Source organism: Myotis lucifugus, unplaced genomic scaffold, assembly GCF_000147115.1.
Source record: "Myotis lucifugus unplaced genomic scaffold, Myoluc2.0 scaffold_278, whole genome shotgun sequence".
Lineage (NCBI taxonomy): Eukaryota > Metazoa > Chordata > Mammalia > Chiroptera > Vespertilionidae > Myotis > Myotis lucifugus.
Genome location: NW_005871326.1, coordinates 1,307,783 through 1,332,182, shown reverse-complemented (window position 1 = coordinate 1,332,182; position 24,400 = coordinate 1,307,783).

Genomic DNA, 24,400 nt, shown 5'->3' with positions numbered 1-24,400 from the left:
GTAAGCCTGCAGTTTTATTAAGACTCGCGTATGCACAATTCCTTACTTCCAGGATCTTACACTGTTGCCCTTTTATAACCACAGCTCTCAGCTCTCTTTTCCTGCCTCCATGCCCTCCTTAGCTCTTGACAACCATTGACCTGTTCTCCATTTCTGTAATTGTCATTTCAAGAATGTTTATAAATGGAATCATACTACCTATACACTGCTGTGATTGGCTTTTTATCACTAAGCATCATTCTCTGGAGAATTTTTCAGGTTGTTCTGTGTATCAGTAGTTTGTTTTGTTGGGGGGGGGGGGTGAGTTGTAGTCTATGACATCAATACACCACAGTTTGTTTAATCATTCACCCACTGAAGAACTGGGTTGTTTCAAGTTTGGGGTTAGCTATAATAATAAAAGCATAATATGCTAATTAGACTGGACAGCTGGACGACCTTCCGGATGAAGCCGCAGCTGTGAGGGCCAAGCCCCTTGCACAAATTGTGTGCATCAGGCCTCTAGTTATAAATAAAGCTGAAGTAAACATTATTGTAGAGGTTCTTGTGTGAGGATTACTCTTCAGTTCTCTGGGATAAGTGCCAGCTGGGTTGGATGGTTGTTACATGTTGAGGTGTTGTTGTTTTTTTTTTCAAGAAACTGCCAAACTCTTTTCCAGAGCAGTTGTATCATTTTACATTCCTACCAATGACTGATTCCATTTTTCCGTAGCTTCCCCAGCATTTGGTGTTGTTGGTATTTTTTTATTTGAGCAATTCTTATAGATATGTAGTTATATTTTATTGAGGCTTTAATTTTCATTTTCTTAATTATGTTGAACATCTTTTCATGTGTTTATCTGTCATTTGTACTAGGTGTACCCGTTAATAATGGCGGATTTTGTAATCAAAGAAAACACGATAATTTCAAGAGAAACATCAAAAGTGCTTTATTTAAAGTAATTTCCATTGCTAGCTACACATTTCCCCCATCTTTCAGGTAATTTGTGGGTACCATCCCAATAGAACTTTTCTTGTTTTGAGGCAAACTATTCAGAGACACAATTTTCCACTTCTTTGTACGTTTTGAAGTGCTGCTCAGAAAGTGCGTGTGCCATCAATCAGAACAAGTGGTAATCTGAAGGAGCAAGGTCTGGTGAATACAATGGGTAGGTTAATACTTCCCAGGCAAGATCTTTTAACGTGTGTTTAACTGGTTTTGAAGTGTGTGATGGTGCATCATCTGAAGCAAAATTACTTTTCCGTATCTTCTGGAACATTCTGGTCGCTTCACGATCAAAGCGTGGTTCAAATTGATTATTTGTTGTCAGTAGTGATCAGTATTAACAGTTTCGCCTGCTTTTAGAAGCTCATAATACACCACACCTTCCTGGTCCCACCAAACACAGAGCATTGTCTTCTTTCCGAAGCGATTTGGTATTGTAGTTGATGTTGATGGTTGACCTGGATCAACCGATGGTTTTGTGCATTTGGGATTCTCAAAATAAATCCACTTTTCATCGCCACTCACAATTTGATGCAAAAAAAGACTTTCTTTCATGCCATTGAAGCAACATTTTACTAATGACTTTTCAGTTTTCCATTTGTCTTTCGTTCAGTTGATGTGGCACCCATTTTCCTTCCTTTAAAATCTTTCCCACTGCTTGTAAATGATCGGAAATTGTTTGCTGAGCAATGTTTAATCTTTCTGCAAGTTGTTTTTGAGTTTGACATGCATCTTCATCCAATAATGCTTGTAATTGTTGGTCTTCAAACTTTTTCGGTTGACCTGGACTTTCTTTGTCTTTCACATCAAAATCATCACTTTTAAAGTGTTTAAACCAGCGTTCACAAGTATCTTGAGATGGAGCATGTTCACCATAAGCTTCCCAAAGTATACAATAACTTTTTCTTCAAAATAAAGTAATGAATTAAAACTTCCCACAAATGCTCTTTTTTGGCACGAAATTCGACATTTTTAAGTGTAAAAAGATCTATGATGTTAACACCTTTAGCAAATTTGACATATGAAGTTTTGAAGCTTGCTGTCAATACAACAAAATAGCATACATATCAAATCACATATATATCAATATATGTGTAACTCCATCTATTGAAAAAAAAATCCACATTATTAACTGATGCACCTAGTATTCCTCACTTTTGCATTGACCTTTTCAAAATCCTCTCATGGCTACTACTTCTTTAGGATACACACAGATTTGATGTATAACATTTCACCAAACTTCCTTGACCACTCCATCACTATAACATCCAGAGTCACTTGTAAGGCTAAAAACATGAATTATTGAAGCAAGAAAAAGCACTATATAATCTACTTTACCAGAAGAAAGCCACATTATAAAATGTCAGAACAGTGTGAAACAAAGACACACATCAAATAAATGAAATCTCCCCTCAGCCAGCATAGCACTAAAAAAAAAGTGAATTTCCCAGCATGCACCTGCCACCCTGCACTCTCATGGAAGCTTCAGGGTGGCCACTAGCAACATTGATAGGGGGGTCTCGATCCGTGTTTGTCCCCTAAAGAGAAATGAGTTCTTTTAGAAACAAACTGCAGCAACCTCCCATTCTGACCTTCTTAAAAGAGAGAGTGTTTTATAAAGGGATGGGGAAGATTTACCGTATTCTTCACCTCTGTAAGAACTTCCTCTCCCAAAAATGGTGATGTGCACAAAACTCCCTGTGCAGAACATCCTCTTCTCGACTCTAATTATAGATCTGAAATTCAGGCAAAATGAAAACAAAGAGATTCTGGAGGAGCCAGGAGAAAGACTAGAGTCACAAGTTAATATAGTGTGATTACCTTCCTTGCCTTCTTGCTCTCAAGTGCTCACTGGGCAAGGAGGAACTGCCTGAGTTTCATACAAATGAACATGGACAGACACAGGCTAAGGAAAATCATAAGGAAAATTCGTCCTTGTGTTTGCTGACTTCCTTGTTCACTGCTGTCCAGGACTTCCTGCATTGCAGTGTTCCATTAACCCCCCTTTCTGCCCCCTTCCTAGCTCATTGTCTCTGACTCTGTCTCCCACCAGGTAGCAACACCAGGCAATGTCATGAATTTTTATGTATCACTCACACTTCTGCCCTATAAAAAAAAATGTCCATCCATTTTTTTTCCTCCAAGATGCTGTGGTCAGTTAGCCAGCTCATTGGGAAAACCGAGATAAATGTATTCTAATTAAGCTGAAACAAGCATAATGCCTTGGCTCTCCCAGGGCATATGTATACTAACCAAGTGCAGGTACCTTACCTGCAAGAAACAACGTCTTGAGGGTGGAATTTCTTATTTCAGAGGCAAGCCTATGTGAGAAATACTTAGTGTGGCCCTCAACTGACATTTAAAAGGCAATCTCCTAATCTGTTCATGCCTCGAGTCTAACATTGCTTGTCCTAACCATGAAGAAAGGAAGAGTCATGACCCAAAGTGGTACCTCCTCCAGAGAAACTGAAGTGGTGATTAGTAAAAAAAATAGAAAAAATATTAAATGGGAATCATTTTGTGATTTTTTTTTCACTTTGTAGGAAAACAAAGTATCAGAATAACAGAGAACGTTACACCTGAAGGGAACCCTAGAGATCAACTGTTTCCACCTGTCTTGTTTTTGTTTGTTTGTTTGTTTGTTTGTTTTTAATATATTTTATTGATTTTTTATTAGCAACTATTTTTTATTCTTTTTTTTAATTTTTTTTTTTTGCTAAAAGTATTACAAATGGTATTACATATTATTGATTTTTTACAGAGAGGAAGGGAGAGGTATAGAGAGTTAGAAACATCAATGAGAGAAAAACATCGACCAGCTGCCTCCTACACGCCCCCTCTCCCCCGCACCAGGGATGTGCTCGCAACCAAGGTACAGGCCCTTGACTGGAATCGAACCCGGGACCCTTCAGTCCACAGGCTGACACTCTATCCACTGAGCCAAACCAGTCAGGGCCACCTGTCTTGTTTTACAAAGGAGGAAACTAAAGCCCAGAGAGACTTGTTCCAGTGACACAGTGAATCGCCATCAGAACCAGAATCTTAGGTCTACTTGCTTCCAGTCCAGGGCTCCTTCTAGTACACCTTATTGGTGGTGTCCAATTTCATGGACAGCCCCCTGACACCTGTATCTGGTTAGATACCTAGAGATGAGAAAAATAACTTTCCATTGCTTCTATCCATACTTCTTACATCATTATGCTCAAATTTTGAATCTGTTATAATTAAATGCATCCCTTCTGTTTATGGAGTTAAAAGAGGATCTCTAGTAGATGTTGACAAATTACTGTCTGACAAAGATCGAACTAAAAAGAAGGGCACAGGGCTAGGTAGAGTCTATAAAAAGGATGTGCAGATGTGACAGCCTGCTGGCTTGGTGATGTGGATATGAAAATATCCCATTAGAAATGAGAAATTATAACAAGTCACATAAAAATGAAATTAGTCCTTTCCACGTAGCTGGAAGGAAGGGAACAATCTGCTGCATCAAACAGAAACTGGGGACACCCATCCTCCTCTTTGAACATTATATCATGTCCTGCCTGTGAGAGCTCCAACTGCTAGAGATCGATGGCTCCTCTGACCTCTGGTCACAGATGATCTCACAGCTGCTTCTCTATCAAAGAAAACACCCAAAGCCCACTCTGTCTTCACATTAAATGAACCACAAAGCACAACTCAATAGAGGGACAAAAATGCCCTAAGGAAAGTGTTCAAGCTTGAGTAAAAGAGCCAGTTTTAATCTTCCCAGTTGCTGCCCTACACCCCACAATATATGCAAAGCTCTTCATGTGAAGTAAGAGAAGTAAATGATCATTTGCGGTGTAGACTTAAAGGTACATAGGAATAGGATCAGCAATGGCCCCAAATCCACTCACTTACTCTTGCCAGTCCCCCGTGTCCTTGAAGGAGGTCTCATTCTCTGGTTCGTCTTACTGCTTTGCTGACATGGTTAAAATATTCGTATCATTTATGGGCAATGTGTCCTCTTTATAACATCTTCCCCCAAATTCCCATTCATGTAACAAAGACAAGAATTGTCATGTCAACTTGCTAGATTTGGCAGTGTCTGTTTGTTTAGCCTAAGCTTTCCAATTTGTTATGATGTATAGGACTGAAGGCTTAGAATTCCTTAGCTGCTAACATTTTATTACCACAGTTATTAGTTGTCAACTTATTTACGTGCCTTAAAAATAGCAACAACCAAAAAGTATGTAGCAGCTGCCAATACCATGAAATGTATGATCCAGAGAACTACCTCCTCCAACCCCAACCCCAACCCCCATTTTTGGCCTCTCTCTCTCTCCTCTTACATGAGCAAGAGAGAAAAATAAGGGAGATAAAAGAAGAAGCAAGTTCACTGGTAAATCTAGAGAATGGTGATATGGGTGGGTTTGAACCAGGCTTCTGGGAGATAAACATGTTTTGGTTTCTGGGGTGGATCCTTACCAGGTAGCCACCATGACCAGTCCTCACCTCTCCTACCTACTTCTCCCCTCAAGACACACACACAGCTTGATTTTTCTCTGGCTACACTTATGAACAGCACATAATAAAATGTATAGAACTCACAACTGAATAGAAAATCATGGATGTAGATTATAGAGAAACTCTTCACCTCAGATACAATACCTATTTCATCCTCTCTACCTTGGGAAAATGACCTTCCTCTTTTTTCCTTCTGGTATTAATCTCGGGCCAATGAAGCAACGTTCTCTCTTATTTACTTTTGGGGTGTACATTTGGTATCTCACCCAGACATCCTACAAATTGTTGGGTAGCACATTACTTACAACACAGAGCCCCTAAGCTATGGGGTAACTAAAGCTTGGTCTCCATTACTTGGTCTCCATGTTTAATCCGTGAGGTCCCTTTCCCTATTGTATGCTGCCACTTCTCATATTGAAAATAAGAGAACAACGCTGATGCCAGTCAGTTGGTTGAATTGGTAAGTCAGCCAAGAAGGGTTTGGCAGAAGATTCCTTTTTGCTCTGGTACATGGCCAGAAAGGTCGCTGGATAACATTTCCTCATTCAAATCAATGCAGATTGCTTAACACAAATATTGACAAAACAAAATAGAACCAAATTGGGGGAGGAGGGGTCTTAAGGGATTTTAGGTCTAGATAATCAATACTCTGTTAAAAGCTTCCTTTTAAGATTTCATTAAGTACAAAGCATAACATGGATCAGGAAGAAATGGCACCAATTATTGCTCATTGAGTGCACCTGAAGCAAGAAATAAAGTCTTGGCATGAAGATATAATTAAAGACCTTAACAATTTGAGTGGATAGGTTTCTTTAAAGAATATGATATTTTTCCTATTTGTGCTATTGGTACTAGGGGTTTGTCCTCAGTCTTCATCTATGTCATTTTTGATTTGTATAAATTTAAGTGAAAGTTCAATTGCATGAACAGTGATTCATTCTGACAAAGAATCAACCAAGAAGATTAATTGGATGGATGAGGCTTTTCATGGCCGAGTTCATGGTCAAGTGAGGTGGGCTGCATGCTGTGAGACTTTGGAGTGTTCTTACTAACCAATTCCCAGTGAGGGTCAGGGCAAAAAAAGCTCCCTTCCTCCCTACTTTTCATTTAGGAAGGCTCTTCTCTTCCAGCCAAAACACACAGTAGAGTTGTCTGGATCCCAGCTTTATAGGTTTGATCCACCTGCCCATCTACCCAGCAAACGTTTCCTAACAGGGCCATCCAGATTCTCATCTGCTTCCTTTCACTTCCCTTGCCAGCGTCACATTCATATACTTTGTGAAGTATCTTGGCACACAAAATGAGAAGATTCCCAAGACATGGAAATTATTATTACATCAATCTCTTCCCAGGCACTGCAGTGAGGCCTTTCTTTGATGAAAGCACCAAGTATGCACAGAAACTGAGCCAGAATCTCCCGGGATCTCCATTGCCATCTAATTGTTGGATATATTTGGTCATTGCATGTGACTCTTATGCAACGAAGATGCTGTTCGAGCACTACAGCAGGAAAACACAAGCTGGGCTCAATTTTCTTTAGAGTCAGTGATCTTTTAGATGGGTGCTTCTCATTTATAGGCCTCTCTCCATAGATTGTGCTGGAGTACTGGGGGAGGAAAGGCAACTAAACTTCCCCTAACTCATGCCTCTGCCAAGTGGAGATGAGGAAGATTGTACCAAATGCAGGCTGGCCTCCAGCACTGAAGGGGAGCCGGTGGGGTGCTTCTTCCCCCATGCTCTCCCTTAGTCACTCTGAAGTGGCACCGACCTCCTTTCTAATCCTAAAACACCCAACACCCATTCCTACCTCATCACCTTTGGAATGCTCTGCTCCCAGATCTTCTCATGACTGGCTTCTACCGGTCATATGGATCTCAGCTCAAATGGCATCTGCTCAGGAAGGACTTTCCTTCTCACCAAACCAAACAAGCAATCTCTACTTCTTGGGTGAAGTTCCCCAGAAGTGAGTCCTGAGACTAGGATTCACGGGCAGAGGATTTATTAAGGACACACTGCCTAGGGAAACCAGTAAGAGACTGAAGGACATGGGATGAGATTTTGGAAGAAGCCGTGCAATGATGTGAATTGAGGCAGAGTCCAGCCTCAGTTTGATAGCACAACAGCTCTGGTGTGAATTGACACTGAAAGTTTGTCTGGACTCATTGCAAAAGAGCTGGGCTTCCTGCACCAATCAGGGCTGGCTGGGGGAGGGTCATGTGGACATAAACTCCCAGCACTCACAGCTCTTGCACCTACCTATGAAGAGGTTCAGCTTCCCAAAGGCTGGCCTTTGAAGAGAGTCATATGCTGAGCATTCCTTGGAGAATATCTATTTGGTACAGAATTTTCAAAAAGGAAAAATGAGTTTAAATTGAGGTCTGCATTCAGCATGTCTATTATTCAGAAATACAGTCAAGAACAAATTAAAACTTAATATGTAGATCTTTGCAGAGATGTTTTCATAGTTCCCAACACTTATTCCAAGTATACTGCTGACTTAATACCAACTTATTTCTAAATCTATTTTTGATGTTAAAAATTAACTTTGATCCTCACCCGGGGACATTTTATCCATTGATTTCTAGAGAGAGCGGAGGCGAGATAGGAGGGGGAGAGAGAGACATCAATTGGACACCTCTGGCATGCTCCCCCACCAGGGTTGGGGAACCTGCAGCCAAAGTACATGTCCTTGACCAGGAATCCAACTAGCAACCCCTAGACACTCTAACCACTGAACCAAACCGGCCAGGACAAGAATTGACTTTAATACCATTACTTTCTCAACCATTTGAGCTGCGACCCCTATGACCAGAAGAAGCCAGTCATGAGAAGAACTGGGGGCAGAGCATTCCAAAGGCCATTAGAGGGGATTGAGCTTTGGGTGTTCAAGGAACAGAAAGAAGGCCAGTGCAACTTCAGAGTGATAAGTGAGAGAATGGAGTTTGGTAGGTTTCCATAATAGCTGAGCTTCTGACATGGAAGCTATTCAGAAAGAATCTCCTTGCCAGTGGTGAAGGACCCCAAGACCTCCTGAGCTAGGGCCAGCTAGATCTCAAAGGAGTCCCTCCATCAGCTAGAGGAGAGGGGAGGCTACACTGCCCAAGGGGCGTGACACAGCCTGCCCAAGCCAAGAGAGAACATCCACCAACTTTGGCCATCTTTGTCAGCAGAGCAAGTAGCAGATGGACATGGGACATTGGCCTGAAGACCAGAAGAGAAAGGGATAGCACCCCTAAGGAGCCTGGTTCTTTCATGTTGCCCTAGGGCTATGGAAAGTCACGCCCTCCCTGCATATCCCTAAACAACATTTTAAAAAAGAAGAAGCAGAAGGAGGGAGGGAAGATCTCTGAGAAGCTGAGCATTTTTCTCCAACAGAGAGAGACCCGATGCTACCTAAGGGAGCTATTTAATTTATGGGATTGGACTATATTTGGAATTGGGCTGGGCAGTTAAGTAATATTCCCCAATGGGTTGGGGCTGGAGAAGAAGGCCAAACTTTTTAGAAACAAAATAAAGATATTACTTTTTTTTCTTCTAAACATCCAGGTTATACAGCGAGTTAAATTTGCAACCACACAACAAATTATAAAGTACTTAGCAACATGCTTGCTATATAGAAAGTGATTGAGCCCTGGCCAGTTTTCTCAGTGGTATCTGCCTGCAGACCGAAGGGTTGAGGGTTAGATTCCCAGTCAAGGGCATGTACCTGGGTTGTGGTTTGACCCTGGCTCTGGTGGGAGTGCATGCAACCAATCAATGTGTCTGTCTCACACTGATATTTCTCTCTCTCTCTCTCTCTCTCTCTCTCTCTCTCTCTCTCTCTCTCCCTCACTCCCTGTCCTTCCTGCCTCCCCTCCACTCTCTCTAGAAAATCAATGGGAAAAAAATATCCTCAGGTGTGCTCCTGTGTGAGCTGTATGAACTCTCCTGTTGTAGTTGAGCCTTGATTGCTATTGGCATCACTAAGAGGAATTGACCCCCCAGGCCAATCGACTGTGTGGACCAGCTGTGACTACAACAAGAGCAGGAAATGCCCCAAATGCCCCTGTGGAGCAGAACTTGCTTCAGTGGGGCTTTGGTGCTCACCAAGTCTGCCCCTTGAGTGCGTCGTTCACGGATGTGGTAGAGTTGTGATCCGGCATGGTCTGAAACTGACCACTTGGTGCACTGACTCTGGGGCCTCCCGGGAGGTGCAAAATCAGCTACTGCCTGTGCTCGGCCTGGGGCCACCCAGCAGGAGCTATAGAGAGATTTGAGATGGCTGCTACTTGTGTTAGTCTTAAAGGTACCCAGGAGAGGCCAACCTGTGAACCAAGGCAGGCTGCTGCTTGGACCACTTACAAGAGGTATGGGGAAGACTGAGGCCAGCTGCTGCTTGTTTAAGAGATTGTAGAAAATCTGAAGCCTAAACCAGGACAGGCTTCAGATATAAATGGAAAAGCCACTGCAAACAGCTTGGGGGAGAGGGGACTGCAAATTAGGTGGGGCAGGATCTCAGGGAGTCACCAGGGTGGGGACAAACAGTGTGGGCCAGGTTGATGGAGACTCAGATACAGCTACTGCCTTTGGCACTGTGGCAGGGAGGTCTCAGCAAAGGAACAATGGCCTCTGCCAGCACCTTTGTCTGGGAGAAAGCTGCCCCCATGTTCTTGCTCTGGTGCCAGATAATTTAGTTCCTCTCATATGTCCCTGGATCTTTTCAAGTTGCTGCCCCAGCACTGGAGCTCAAAGGGAGTGAGTCTGAGTAAGTCCATTCACTGGCCCTTTAAAAGGAACTCCCTGGGACTCCAGCAACCCTCCATGTCACTCAGCCAGAATCCTCTCTGGCTTTTACAGCCTGAAGTTATGGGGACTTCTCTTCCCGGCAGTGGAACCCTGGTCTGAGGGGTCTGATGTGGGGCTGGGACCCTTTGCTCCTCATGGGGAGCCTCTGTAGCCAAGATATCCCTCCCAATTAAAAAATATATATATCACACGTGGGTTTCAGACCAATCCATTCAGTGCCTCCACCCTCCTTCCAGTCTCAATGTGGCTTCTTTTTCATTCTCTAGTTGCAGGGTTCCATTCAGCCGTATTTCAGGTGGTTCTGAATGACGGTTGTTCTGTGCTTTAGTTGTAATTTTGATGTAGTTGTGGGAGGATGTGAGTACCAGATTTACCTACGCCACCATCTTGGCCCCCCCGAAGTTGTGGTTTTAAAGATGAGGCCTGCACCATCTCACAATCTTAAGAGGACTCTTGATGTTCTCAAATGATGCCACCTCCTCTCTTGTCTCAGGTAAAGGCTGCTTTCTCACATGCTCCCAGGTGAAGAGGTTTCCTAATGACCAGAGCATAGTTCTGCTTCTTCTCCCTGAGCAGTGTAATCATTTGCTCATGAGCAGAGGAGTTGCTCTTAGAGAAACTGTGAAGTAGGGAGCCTGGTCCTTAACACCCACATGTTTCTCTCTGGGATCACACAAGCTAATCTTGCCATCCTTCCAAGCTCACAAATACGGTACACAAAGCCCCAGTCAGTCCCTTGTTGCCGAGGAGTCTCCTCTCTCAAATGCTCTTATGCAACTGCTCCCCTTCCCCAATTTCCAGCAGTGCCCCAGGCAGTGCCCCAGGCCTGCCCTTACTTCTCCTCTCCTCTCCAATCACTCCTCTCCAATCAAAATTTGCTAGTCCTCTGTTCTCTGATCTCAGGCTCTACTCCCTCCCAAGGGCAGATGATAATGTTTTGCAGGTGACCTGTTATCATTTCTTATAGGTACCTTGGTTACCTTGGAAAAATACTTAATGTCACATGAAAAGATACTGAACGTCATTGGGGAAATGCAAAGCAAAACCATGATAAGCTACTACTTCACACCCACTCAGATAGCTATAATCAAAAATGTGGAAAATAACAAGTGTTGGCGATGAAGTGAAGAAATTAGAACCCTTGTAATTGCTGCTGGGAATGCGAAATGCTGCAGTCGCTCTGGAAAACAGTTTGGTGACTCCTCAAAAATGTAAACATAGAATTACCATGTGATTCAGCAATTCCACTCCTAGACATATACTCAAGAAATTGAAAGCAGGTACGCAAACAAATTCTTGTACACAAATGTTCATAGTAACTAACACTATTCACAATAGTCAGAAGGTGAAAACACCCAAATGCCCATCAACAAATGAAAGGATAAGCAAAATGTGGGATACCCATACAATGAAATATTACCCAGCCGTTAAAAGGAATGGAGCTCTGATACTTGCTACAACATAGATGAACATTGAAAACATTATGCTAAGTCAAAGAAGCCAGACATAAAAGGTCACATGTTGTATGATTCCATTTATATGAAGTATTTAGAATAGGTAAATACATAGGGACAGAAAGCATATCTGAGGTTGCCTTGGGCTGGGGGGAGGAGAGGATGGAGAGTAACTGCTTCATGGGTATAAGGATTTATTTGGGAGCGATAAAAATGTTTTGGAACTTGACAGAGGTAGTGGCATTTAGTACATGATTGTGAATGTACTAGATGCCACTGGATTGTTCACTTTAAAATGGTTAATTTTATGTTATCGACTTTCACCTTAATTTTTAAAAAAATATTTATGTCTGTTTAAGACTATTAAAAAGGAACCTGGGGCAAGAATATATGGCCTATAAATATCTTGAGAGCAGAGATTATATCTCATAAAAATTTATGACAGAGGCTGGCAAAGTATCTGGTATATAGGTACTTAATAAATCTCTGTGGTCTGAATGAATGGGCAAATGCATTTCTAGTACCATATAAGTATTTAGTGGCACGTGGTTACCAGCCCTATCCCCCTCCCCAAAGGCAGCTGCAGGTTCTGCATCTCACCGGGTGATGAGTACATCGAGGAGTTGCAGAGCATCTGTGAGCTGGAAAACGCTTTCCGGTGTCTCAATACTTTGAAATTTAGTAAGGAATCTGTGTCATTCTTTTTCTCAACTTAAAATTGCACATTTTGCTATCCTGGTTAGAGATGCCACTGACTGAAATATCTTGCCTCAAGAGTGGGTGATGTCAGCATCTCATTATCAAAATTTTCCTCCCTGCAAAACGTGCATGTTCTTTCAGAGAAGGTTCCAGTTTAATGTTAAGCCCCTTAAAATGCAGGGTTGCAACTAATTGCGAGGAACAAATAACTCTGTCTCAGTACCAGGTGGCTAATTCATTCAAACCCTGAAACAAAGTTGAATTTCCTGAAATAAGTTGAATCTTATCCACAGGACCTGATTCTGGGCTGAATTTATTTTGTAGCTCATTCAGTTCCTCAAGTCCTGAAGTCTCTTTCATAACCCTGTCGCTTTCTTTATCACCCAACCTGATTATAGGTGAGATGATTTACAAACATTTTTTGAGTTTTATATATTTTACAAGAGGCCTGGTGCATGAAATTCATGAGGGGGGGAGGGTGACCCTCAGCCTGGCCTGCACCCTCTCGCAATCTGGGACCCCTCGGGGGATGTCCAACTGCCGGTTTAGGCCCAATCCCGGGGATCCCTGCGGTATCAGGCCTAAACCGGCAGTCGGACATCCCTCTTACAATCCAGGACTGCTGGCTCCTAACCGCTGGCCTACCTGACTGCCTGATTGCCCCTAACCACTCTGCCTGCCTGCCTGATCACCCCTAACTGCTCACCTGCCTGCCTAATCACCCCTAACTACCTCTGCCTCAGCCCCCGCCACCACGGCTTTGTCTGGAAGGATGTCCAGAATGACGTCCAGAAGGTCATTCAGCTGTCCGATCTAATTAGCATATTATGCTTTTATTATTATAGATAATAATCATAAGCATCATCTCCAAGCCAAATATTGGGTGAAGACAGACTCCAATGAGTTCTTGGGGGGAGAGGGGGAGGGATAGAGATTATGAGCAGATAATTGAGATGTAATTTACATACCATACAATCCACCCAAAATATGGAGATTTAAGTTTAAAGATTTGCATGGGGATATTTTGCCCATGTCTACAAATATATATATGGAAACCCTCTTGAATGACTTGTGTTAGGATTCCTGATCATCATGATTTCACACCCTCTCTTCCTTCTCCATATCCCAGCTCCTCACTGCATCCCTCTACACACCAATATACACAGATGTACACATGCACCCACATACACACTGAAGCTAGGATATACCTTTTTGTTTAAAAGGAAGACTCATGAACATTCCAATATAACTGGGGAGAAAGTAGACAACTCTTGGAATACTTATTAGCAATTGTTAATGGATTTGGGGGGTGCGTGGGGACCCCTCTGCAGAGGGGACAGCTATTTTTCAGTTTATAACTTTTCCATAGGAACTGCTGCCATGTCCCACCAACCACTTAGCTGCCTGACTGAAAAGGGGGACAGCCCCAATGAAGCCACAGGAAATGGACCCCCAATCTGGCTCACCCAAACCTGGACACTTTACCCCCGAGGCGCTGCTGCAGGAAATGAAAGAGCTCCTGACATCCGTGGAAAGGTGAGCACTGCCTGGCCCATTCACCCTGGCCTTCCCAGAAGTCATACTTTGTAATAAGGCTCACAGGTGAACTCCCTGCTCTCTCTCTCTGGTTCCCTGGGAGCAGAAAGAGCACAGACTTCAGCTTTGGGTAAGGCTAACAGTTTCCAGCTCCAGTGCGTTTTTTGGTCTTTTGTTTCAATGATGTGGCATTTTCAGAATTTCAGTACAAGTTTACCAACCAACTCATACAACTCGGTTCCCCAAAGCCAGATAAGCTATTGAAAGACGAATTTTAATGAGAAATGTACTCAGGGACTGTCACTGTGCACTTCGAAGCCACTGCTCACACTTGCTCTTGATAAGCGTGGTTATCGCTCTTAGAACAAAAGTACAGACGGATGTTTTGTTTGCCAAGCCATTTCGCAGGCCTTATCTAATTCGGTATTTCCAACGACCAATGTGAAGGGTGGGACAGTTACATATTGTTATTTCTAGTATAAAAATTCAGAAACTGAGATTTAAGAGTTTCAGGAATTGGCTCAAGGTCGCATCTTTAGTGAAAGCACAGACGAGGGTTGAATCCAGTTTATGTAAAGCCAGAACTGGAGCCTCTCGCTTCTGTGCCAATGCTTCTAATCCCTGTCCCTCACGAACAGCATTAAACCACCAAAAATAACTCAGAGTATTGCTGAAGCAATTTGTCTTGCAGGAAGAGTTACTATGCCCTCCGGTCTAGCCGCTGCCCCCAACAGTTTTTGCATGAAATCGGCCACATGAAAAACAAGGGGCCGGAACTAAGTTCGTTTCAAGTTATCCATCTACCATCTATCTGCACAGCTGCTGCTGTCTGAAGGCTCCGGCAAAGAGCCGTGGGATTCCTATCATATTCCTGATGTGATTTGTAATTTCCTGCTATTCCTCAATCTCTTTTCATTAAGTACATTTCTCCCCTGCACTGTGTTTGTACCCTTTCCAAAGGTAGAGAGGCTTAATGGCTGCCATAGCCCCTTTGCTGTGGTTTTTCTAGCTCCTGCATTTCCTTTTCTTCTCTCCTGTAGTTAATAACTTCCCTACCCCGGGCTTGTGCTTAGCAAGGTGCAGGGTGTATCCCAGTGAGTTTCCTCTCACAGAGCCTCGCTCCCCCTGCCCGGGTTACTGCAGATTGCCAGGACGTCATAGACTCTTCCCCAACCTGGTACTTGCTCTGCTCCTCATGCTATCCCACTGCCTCTGCATGTCCCAGCCCTGGTAGACCGCCCAGCCCTGATGTCGATGTGGATCACACAGGGACCCGGCTGAACTTCTTCCCTAACGCTAGTCTTTGATCTGGTTAACTGCCAGTGCTGCTTCTGATTCTAAATCTTGGCAGAGTCCCACGTTTGGTGAAGGATGTTGGAGATATTTGGTGAACATCCTCAAAGGGTTGTCTTCCAGGGGGTCACTCGGTACCAACACCTTGCTTTGTTCCCTCTGGCCCTTCCTTCCCTCCTGAGAGATCATTGACAATTGGTAGAACGAGAGAGCGAACAGGTTCACAAACACTTGGCTTGTCTCTGCTCTTTTGGACCCTGCCAGCAGGAGATATGGCAGCAGCTACCATGCCCAGGAAATCTCCAGCACACACTACAGCTCAACCCTTCCAAGATGGGCTCAGGTATTGTCTTTGCACAAACTCCCCCCAAGCTCCATACCAGCTTCTGTCTCCCTCTTGTGGCTGCAGAAAAGTCAACACTGTTCTTTAAATTCCTGAGTCCTCCCTGCATCACCCAATATCAGGACAGCCAAAACGATTGGTCTACTGATCCAGTTCATTCTCTTTCCACCGAGAAAACATCCACACAAATATTCTCAGATATCCATGACCGCACACTAAGCCCCTTATAAATGACCTTTCACCTGCAATTGAGTGAACCCAATAATTTCTCCCACATTGAAAACACAGCTTTTCTTCCTGAATAGTCCTACTAAGTGCTCCTCCACTTGATAAGTAATCCTTTATATATTCTTGTTTTCTAATTAAAAATATCCACCCTTTGATTAAGAAGTACTAATTGGTAGTTACACAATGGTCTAGGGCAGTGGTTCTCAACCTTCCTAATGCCGCGACCCTTTAATACAGTTCCTCATGTTGTGGTGACCCCCAATTTCACTGTTACAAATTGAACATAATTAAAGCATAGTGATTAATCACAAAAACAATATGTAATTATATATGTGTTTTCCGATGGTCTTAGGCGACCACTGTGAAAGGGTCGTTCGACCCCCAAAGGGGTCGCGACCCACAGGTTGAGAACCACTGGTCTAGGGGCTATAAAGTACAGCATAGGGAATATAGTCAGTAATGTTGTATAACTATGTATGGTGCCAGGTGAGTAAATTTAGGGGGGAATCGCTGTGTAAAGTATATGATTGTCTAAGAACTATGCTGTACACCTGAAACTAAAACAAAATGGTGTTGAACGTAAGCTGTAATCAAAAAATAAAACATTTTCTAAAAAGAGTATCCACCCTTTTCCCACTCTCTCACACTACTGCTTGCATTTCCCGAATCCCTCTCTTGATCAGGGCTGCCCACCTTCTCACCTATATTCATTATAACGCTTCAAAACCATGCTTCCTGAGGCCCTCGTGACACACCACCCAGCTAAAATGGCCATTTGCTGAAAGGCGTGCTTCTGCAAATAGACCATGAGTCCATGAATTATCAGACAGCCCAGAGTGCAGAGCCTTAAAGCTACTATTTCTGCCTTGAGCTAAGCAAAAAAAGAAGTTGCTGCCCAAGTGGAAATGAATTCCCATTGTGACACAAAACAATGATTAAGAGGCAGCTGCTGTCATCACTGCCCTTATAAAAAGACTAGGATCAGATAAGTGGAATGCCTTGTCCAGATGTTCACGGCTGATAAATGGCAGAGCTGTGCCTCAAACACCAGGCTTCCGGCACAGCCATGACACCCAGCCAAGTTGCTTTGCCACAAATTGCAGGCTCACCAAGACTTCCTTATGGCTTTTCTCAAAGTGTAGAATTTGCTGACCAGCCAAAAAGAGTATTTGGCTACATTTGAGCACTACGTGTATCCATATAAATTAATAAATTTATGGAAAAATCTTGAATAACTATACTTAAGAATACTCATGACAAAAATCATAAAGGCAGTACATGAGTGCCTAAAATTTAGGAAGTCTGGCATTATCTCTTTTGATCTCTAAGTAACCCAGGCGAGAACGGTGGAATTAGACCCAGGTTACAAAAGAGAAAACTGAGGTTCCAAAAAGTTAAGTAATGTTCTCGTCACACAGAGGTCACATGACAAAGGGCTTTGCATCCAGTCAGCATGTCCAGCAGGACACTTCTAAAGTCCTCTTCCCTTTTCAGGAGACCCACCTTTCTGAAAAATGTTTCACCTTGAACGTTTCTTGATTTCCCCAATTCTCTCTTTTTCCCCCCTATTATTCTGTTGGTCTCTGTCTAGGGCAGTGGTTCTCAACCTTCCTAATGCTGCGACCCTTTAATACAGTTCCTCATGTTGTGGTGACCCCCAATTTCATTGTTACAAATTGAACATAATTAAAGCATAGTGATTAATCACAAAAACAATATGTAATTATATATGTGTTTTCCGATGGTCTTAGGCGACCACTGTGAAAGGGTCGTTCGACCCCCAAAGGGGTCGCGACCCACAGGTTGAGAACCGCGGATCTAGGGTCATTTAAGAATGCTCAGTTAAGAGGAGCAATGGGCATAAACAAAATCAATAGAATTTGGATAGCCCTGCCAGCAATCCTACACAGGAAGTGAGAAAAGAGCCAGACACTGGCAGGGGCTGTAACTTTATGTAGGGTGGCCTTAATTCTTAGAGGGAACCATTAGACATGAGCATTTCCTGGAACAGGCAGACTTTGGGGAGATTCTGATCTCCTCACTTGGAAAGTATGAATCATTTTCTTGGTAAATGTGATTCTGCTCTCCAACAGCTCAGGAGATGCAGCCATGGCTGGTGAGTGAAGGGCTCCAAGGGGGAAGGGCAATCCACCTGGAACTGGCCACTAACCCACCACTATGTCCAGCTTCTCTGCAGAAGTAACAGAGCAGAGGGAGAGAGTAACATGGAAGCAAGATTCTAGAACTTTTTAAATGTGAAAGCTTTTACAGAAAAACTAGAACCAATACATCTACAAATGTGAAGCTTACTTTTCCAAGCCTAATCAAGCAAACACCAAATCTGGAAGCTTATCATGGGAATTGAAAAGGTTAAAATGGTGATTTTCACATTTTTTTCTTCCTATGTCTGACCTCACCAAACCTAACCTACCATTTTTCTTGGGGGGAAGGGGTCTTCTTTGGTCCCTGTGGGAGAAATAGGAAGAAGTTGTGCAGAACTCCTTTGAACAGAGGAGGTTGGTGCAGAAACATTACACTGGGAGCATGTAAAAGGCTGCTGGTGGGGAAGGCGGAGGGTGCTCAGAATCACAGTCAACCACAAAAGTGAAGGATGAAGTGCACTGGAGAGAGCTTGGCTGTGGGGAGGAAAATTACAGCCCAGGGAGCAGGTCAGGGTTACTGTCCTTAGCATATATGCTGGGATTTGAGGACCATCACCGGCTTGCAGGTGCCTCCAGGTATCTCCCAAATTTGTCTTCCATAATGACTGATGTTCCCATGGAAAAAAACACACACATTGCTTTAGAGGAGGGTGCTATTTCTCCAAAGGGCCTTACCTTGCGTATTAGTTTCCTACTGTTGCTGTAACAAATTACCACAAACTTAGTGACTCAAACCAACACAGGTTTATTAGCTTACAGTTCTTTGGGTCAGGAGTTTGACAAGGAACTCCCTGGGTTAAAATCAAGATGCCAGCAGGTTCTCATTCCCTTCTGGAGGCTCTAGGACTAGGTCATCCATTTCCTTGTTTCTTCTAGCTTCCATAAGTTGCCCGCACTTTTTGGCTAATGGACTCCTTCCGCCATGTTCAAAGCCAGCATTGCCAGGTTGAATCTTTCTTGAATTACATTACTCTGATCTCCTCTTCTGCCTCTCTCTTCTATTTTAAAGGACACGTGGTTACATTGGGCCCACATGGATAATCCAGGATAACCTCTGTTTTAAGGTTGGTTGATTAGCAACCTTAATTTCTGCTGCAACCTTAATTCCACTTTGCCATGTAAAATAACATTCACAGGTTCTAGAGATTAGGACATGGATGTTGTCAGATGGGGCATTATTCTGACAACCACACCTACCATGCAGATTTAGTACCTAGAACAGGTAATCATAAATTATCAAATTAGCTGTCATCCAGAAGAATGCATGAACTTGAGCTCCTGCGGATCAGGCCAGATACATTCTAATGAAAAGGACCATTTCATTGAGTATATAAAGAGCTGTAAGTTCTAATGGGGACACAGTGCTTACCATGGGAATGTGAGAAAGAAAACAAAAAGTCAGTCTTTAAACCTGCTTGCCCTGTTCTTTATTTCATTTTTCAAGAATGCACAAAGGTTCTTAACCTGTAGATATTTGAACTACCCATTCCGAAGGCCCAGGCATCCTGATTGCCTTCCCCTAGCATGGTATTCTTTTGTTTCCTAATCTCTGGTCAGATGAAGAAGAAAAAGGATACACTTTGGACCAGGGCAACTCTAGGAGCCAAGCAGATAACTACCAAAGGGGCCCCAGTAATGCTTTTCAATGTGCAGCCCACAATCTACTCGCATCAAAATCCCCTGACGCATTTCCTCTGGGAATGGGATTCAGGAATCTGCATTTTGAAGAGATCCTTGCTAATTCTGATGCAAACTAAAGCTTGACAGCCACTATTTAAAAGGTCCCTTATCTATTTGTAGCCTCTCTCAGCTGTTAGCAGCTCCCATACACTATTTGCCTAATCAATGTTCTATCATTACTGTGATTCTCAGACATATTTTCATTAGTTTATTCTCCTGCCTGGAGAGAAAAGGAGAGAGAGCATAGTGTTCTCAGTGTGTCTATGGTCTATAACTGGGAATTCCCTAATATATCTTAACTATTAACCAACAAGATGAAAACTGACTGATGTATAATTCATTAGTGGAGCTAGCAGACCAAAAGTGCCTTTCATAATTTCACAAATTGTCACAAACTATTAAAAAATATTAAAAAAAAAAGACAGTGTTGATTTATGCAGATTGATCCTGGCTGCAAATAAATGCAGTACAAAAGGAAAATAATATTATATCACTTCTGCAAAACAACTAATAAAAAATTAAAAACAGTTTTAAAGGAGAGAAAAGGCAAAAGTCTGAGAAAAAAATTTAAGATCAGATTGGCATTTTTCATTAACAATTAAAGTAAATAATTATATGTTAACAGTGGTCTGAATTATTAACCATAAAAAGGAACAAAATTCAGTTTTATTCAGGTAAGAATATTTTATAAGTAACAACCCTTTACTTTTTTCACTTTTGACTTCAAAATGTTAATTATTTTTATAATCCTTAATCTACCCATTAGGTAACTTTCTCTGAAAAAAGACAAATAGATTGTCTTGATAATTTTTAATTGCATAAATATTACTAAACAAATCCATCATGTAAAAATAAAAATAACATTACTGATAAAGCTAAAGTCCCTTTTGACCACATTCCCAATTAATCCAATCCCTTCCTCCTCGCTCCAGAGGTAAACACAGATATCAGCTTGCAAAATACTCTTCCAGGTCTTATTCTTGGTGTTCACATGTATGAACATGTACCCATTAGAAACATTCAGAATCATTTTGAGCATTTTTTTACATAGTGTCATACTCTACATATACTTCTACAACTTGTTTTTTTTCACCCACTATGCCTTAGAGAGCTCTTGCCATGCTTAATAGCAGCAGCTTTGAACCAAATATTGTTCCAAATTCTGACACATATTATCTAATTTAATCCTCATTGCAACTCCTTACAGTGGATGCTGTTATCATCATTTCCACAAATGGAGAAACTGTAAGCACAGAGAGAGGTAAAGAAACACGCTTCCACAGTCACACAGCTTATAGTCAATGTAGAGTTAAAAATGATAGCCCCAAGTATGTTAAATTACCTTTGACCAAAATTATGTTGAGACAAGAAATTATCAGCTTCAACAGTGGGAGTCTTCAGATGAAAGTCCTTTCCAAATGTAATGTAATGAATTACCAATTATTCTTTGTTTTGATAGGTAAAAGGGAAGGTTAGCAAATATTTAAATTCCAGTTATCAAAAAGGTCAAATAAATCTGCAATTATTTTGCATCTTGATGGCATGCATTTTAAGTTGTTAGTCTGTTTGTTATGAAAGGCAAAGAGCTTTAATAAAGCCAAGGACTGACTTATAACCTTGAGATCATGAACGCTTGTTAGAAATATATGTACACATTTGTCAGCATATTTATCGTAGAAACTATCTCCCTTGACCTCATGGTGATTTGCCCACTGACTCTGACTTCACTGATCTGATCCTAATTAACTCAGCAAGTGCAGAGCCACTTTAAATTAGGAACATAGCTAAAGGCATTCTTCCTTTAAAAAGTTATGTTACAAGTAAACAAATGATTCTAGCATATTAAATTAAAATCATAATGTAGAGTTTCCATTTCTTCAAAGTTGAAGAGTTGCTTTCAAACAGACAATCTGATTACTAACATTCTTAACCCCTACACAATGGCAGAAATATATACATATATATATATATATATATATATATATATATATATATATATATATATATATACCTTGCTCTTCTTACCCGCTGTATAATATTCCATAGGATAATTATGACCACAATTTATTTGGCCATTCACCTGCTAATAGTCATTTCAACGGTTTCTAATGCTTTGCAATTCCTACTAGTGCAACAAATACGGCATACTCATTCTTCTACATGCCTGTGGGGCTACACAGCATTTCTCCAGAGCAGTGGCTCAAACAGTGTTATTGCCATCAGCTAGCACTTATTAGAAATGCGGAATCTCAGATCTAACCCCAGAATTTTTAAATAAGAAATTCTGGAGCTGAGACCTGGGAATCTGTGTTTTAACAAGCCCTTCAGGGGGATTTAATGTACATTAGCCCTGAGAACCATCTCACTGCAGACGCAGAGTGGTGCAGCTGCGGAACACAGGAAGCCCCTTCTTTGAGGGCCCAAAAGTAAGCCTCCCAAAGTATCGAGTGTAAAGATGAAATGTCAGAAATGTTAGGATATTAATCTGACTTTTAAGAAAATGTTCCCACAGTTATGACTCCATTAAACCTGTCTAGAAAATATCAAGACTAGTTTCAGAACTCAAATATGTTATCTGACAAAGGTTAGAATGGGGGAAAGTACATTTGAGTTTAAAGTTTATATTTAAAGATTTATATAATGTAAAGAGGTCTTGAGAGATCATAGTCTGAGATCATCGGACACATGGAAGGACTGATCCCACAGAACTTAAGCATCTTCTCCATGCTCACTGGGCTGGGTAGTGGTAGTCCTAGATTGTTCAATTTTTTAATAAAAAAGACAACAGCCAACACAACAATAGCCATCCGGTGTGAATGAATCAAAATTATACCTAATTTTTTTGTGTCAGATTGAAAAAAAATGTAATATATTTTTGGTGTGCCACAGAATTTAGTAATTAGTTTATGTGTGCCATGAGGTGCAAAAGGTTGAAAATCGCTGCTCTAGATGGAGCCTGAATGACACTGCTAACATTGGACTCTGAGGATTTTACTTTTCCTTGCTCCCAAGGCCAACCCTCCCTTCTGAAGGACACTTTTCCCTTCAGATATGTTAATAGCTTAAATCAATTTCCAGTCAGGCTTTGTTGGTCTGGGAACCATTCCATCCTGTTAGGGATGACTTTGCCTGCCTCTGCTCTTATCTCCTTTGTGTTGATTGATGGGCCATGCACAGGTTAATGGGTTGCCAATTAATGAGTTATCTCACCTTGCAATTACAACAAAACAAAATTAGCAACTCCCAAAGTGTTGTCAAGCCAGGCCTTGCCAGACTAGGGCCTTCTAGAATTAAGAGATAGGGCATCTGAAATGAGCACAATTATTACTAGGATACACATAGATTTTTCTAAAAATACGAAAATCATTTCCTCTCTTTAATAAGATAAGCTGTACTCCTGAAATCTTGTTTAACTATAAATTTGCTTGGCAAAACTTTTCTTCCACATTTGTAAGTAAGTTTTAGCTCAACTCAATCCCGTTAAATTATAAAAGATCCTGAATTAAAAGGATCCAAACTGATGAACTTTAGTAATTTCTCTATGAACTGAAAAATCATTAGCAAAAATTATAACGTACAACCCAATCAAAAAATGGGCAACGGACCTAAATAGTACTTTTCAAAAGAGGACATAGGAAGGACAAGAGACATATGAAAACATCTTCAAAGTCACTAATCATCCAAGAGATGCAAATCAAAACAACAATGCGGTACCATCTCACACCTGTCAGAATGGCTATCATCAACAAATCAACAAATGACAAGTGCTGGCAAGGATGCGGAGAAAAAGGAACCCTCATGTACTGCTGCTGGGATGCAGACTGGTGCAGCCACTGTGGAGAACAGTATGGAGTTTCCTCCAAAAACTAAAAATGGAACTCCCATTTGACCCAGTGATCCCACTTCTAGAAATATATCCCAAGAAACTGGAAACACCCATCAGAAAGCATATATGCACCCCTATGTTCATAACAGCACAATTCACCATAGCTAAGATTTGAAACAGTCTAAGTGTCCATCAGCAGATGAGTGGATTAAAAAACTGTGGTACATCTACACGATGGAATACTGCGCTGCGGTAAAAAAAGAAGGAATTCTTACCATTTGCAACAGTATGGATGGAACTGGAAAGCATTATGCTAAGCGAAATAATTCAGTCAGAGAAAGATAAATATCACATGATCTCACTCATTTGTGGAATATAATGAACAACATAAACTGATGAACAAAAACAGATCCAGAAACAGAGAAGCATCGATCAGACCATCAAACCTCAGAGGGAAGGTAAGGGAGGGTGGGGGTTAGGGGGAGAGATCAACCAAAGGACTTGTATGCATGCATATAAGCCTAACCAATGGACACAGACACCAGGGGATGAGCGCATGAGTGGAGGGGGTAGGAGGGCAATGGGGGGATAAGGACACATATGTAATACCTTAATCAATAAAGAAAAAAATTATAACGTAAAAGATGGGTTCTTCTTCTCTGTCATAAACACACCACTCTATTGAATTCCACTGTGAAGTGCTTGACAATCAAATTCTCAACTTTTATTTTTACTTTCAGCACTTGCTAGTAACCTTATTTCTCAATCTTGTTACCACACAAGAGAACTTGACTCAAAGCTGATTCTAGCTATTTATCAGCTGTGTTGTTTGTAATTAAAATTATAGATATAGAATTAATCCAGAGTTCCAAAGAGGCAGAAGTAGGTGAGTCCTGATTGGGGGGGGGGGGGGGAAAATGA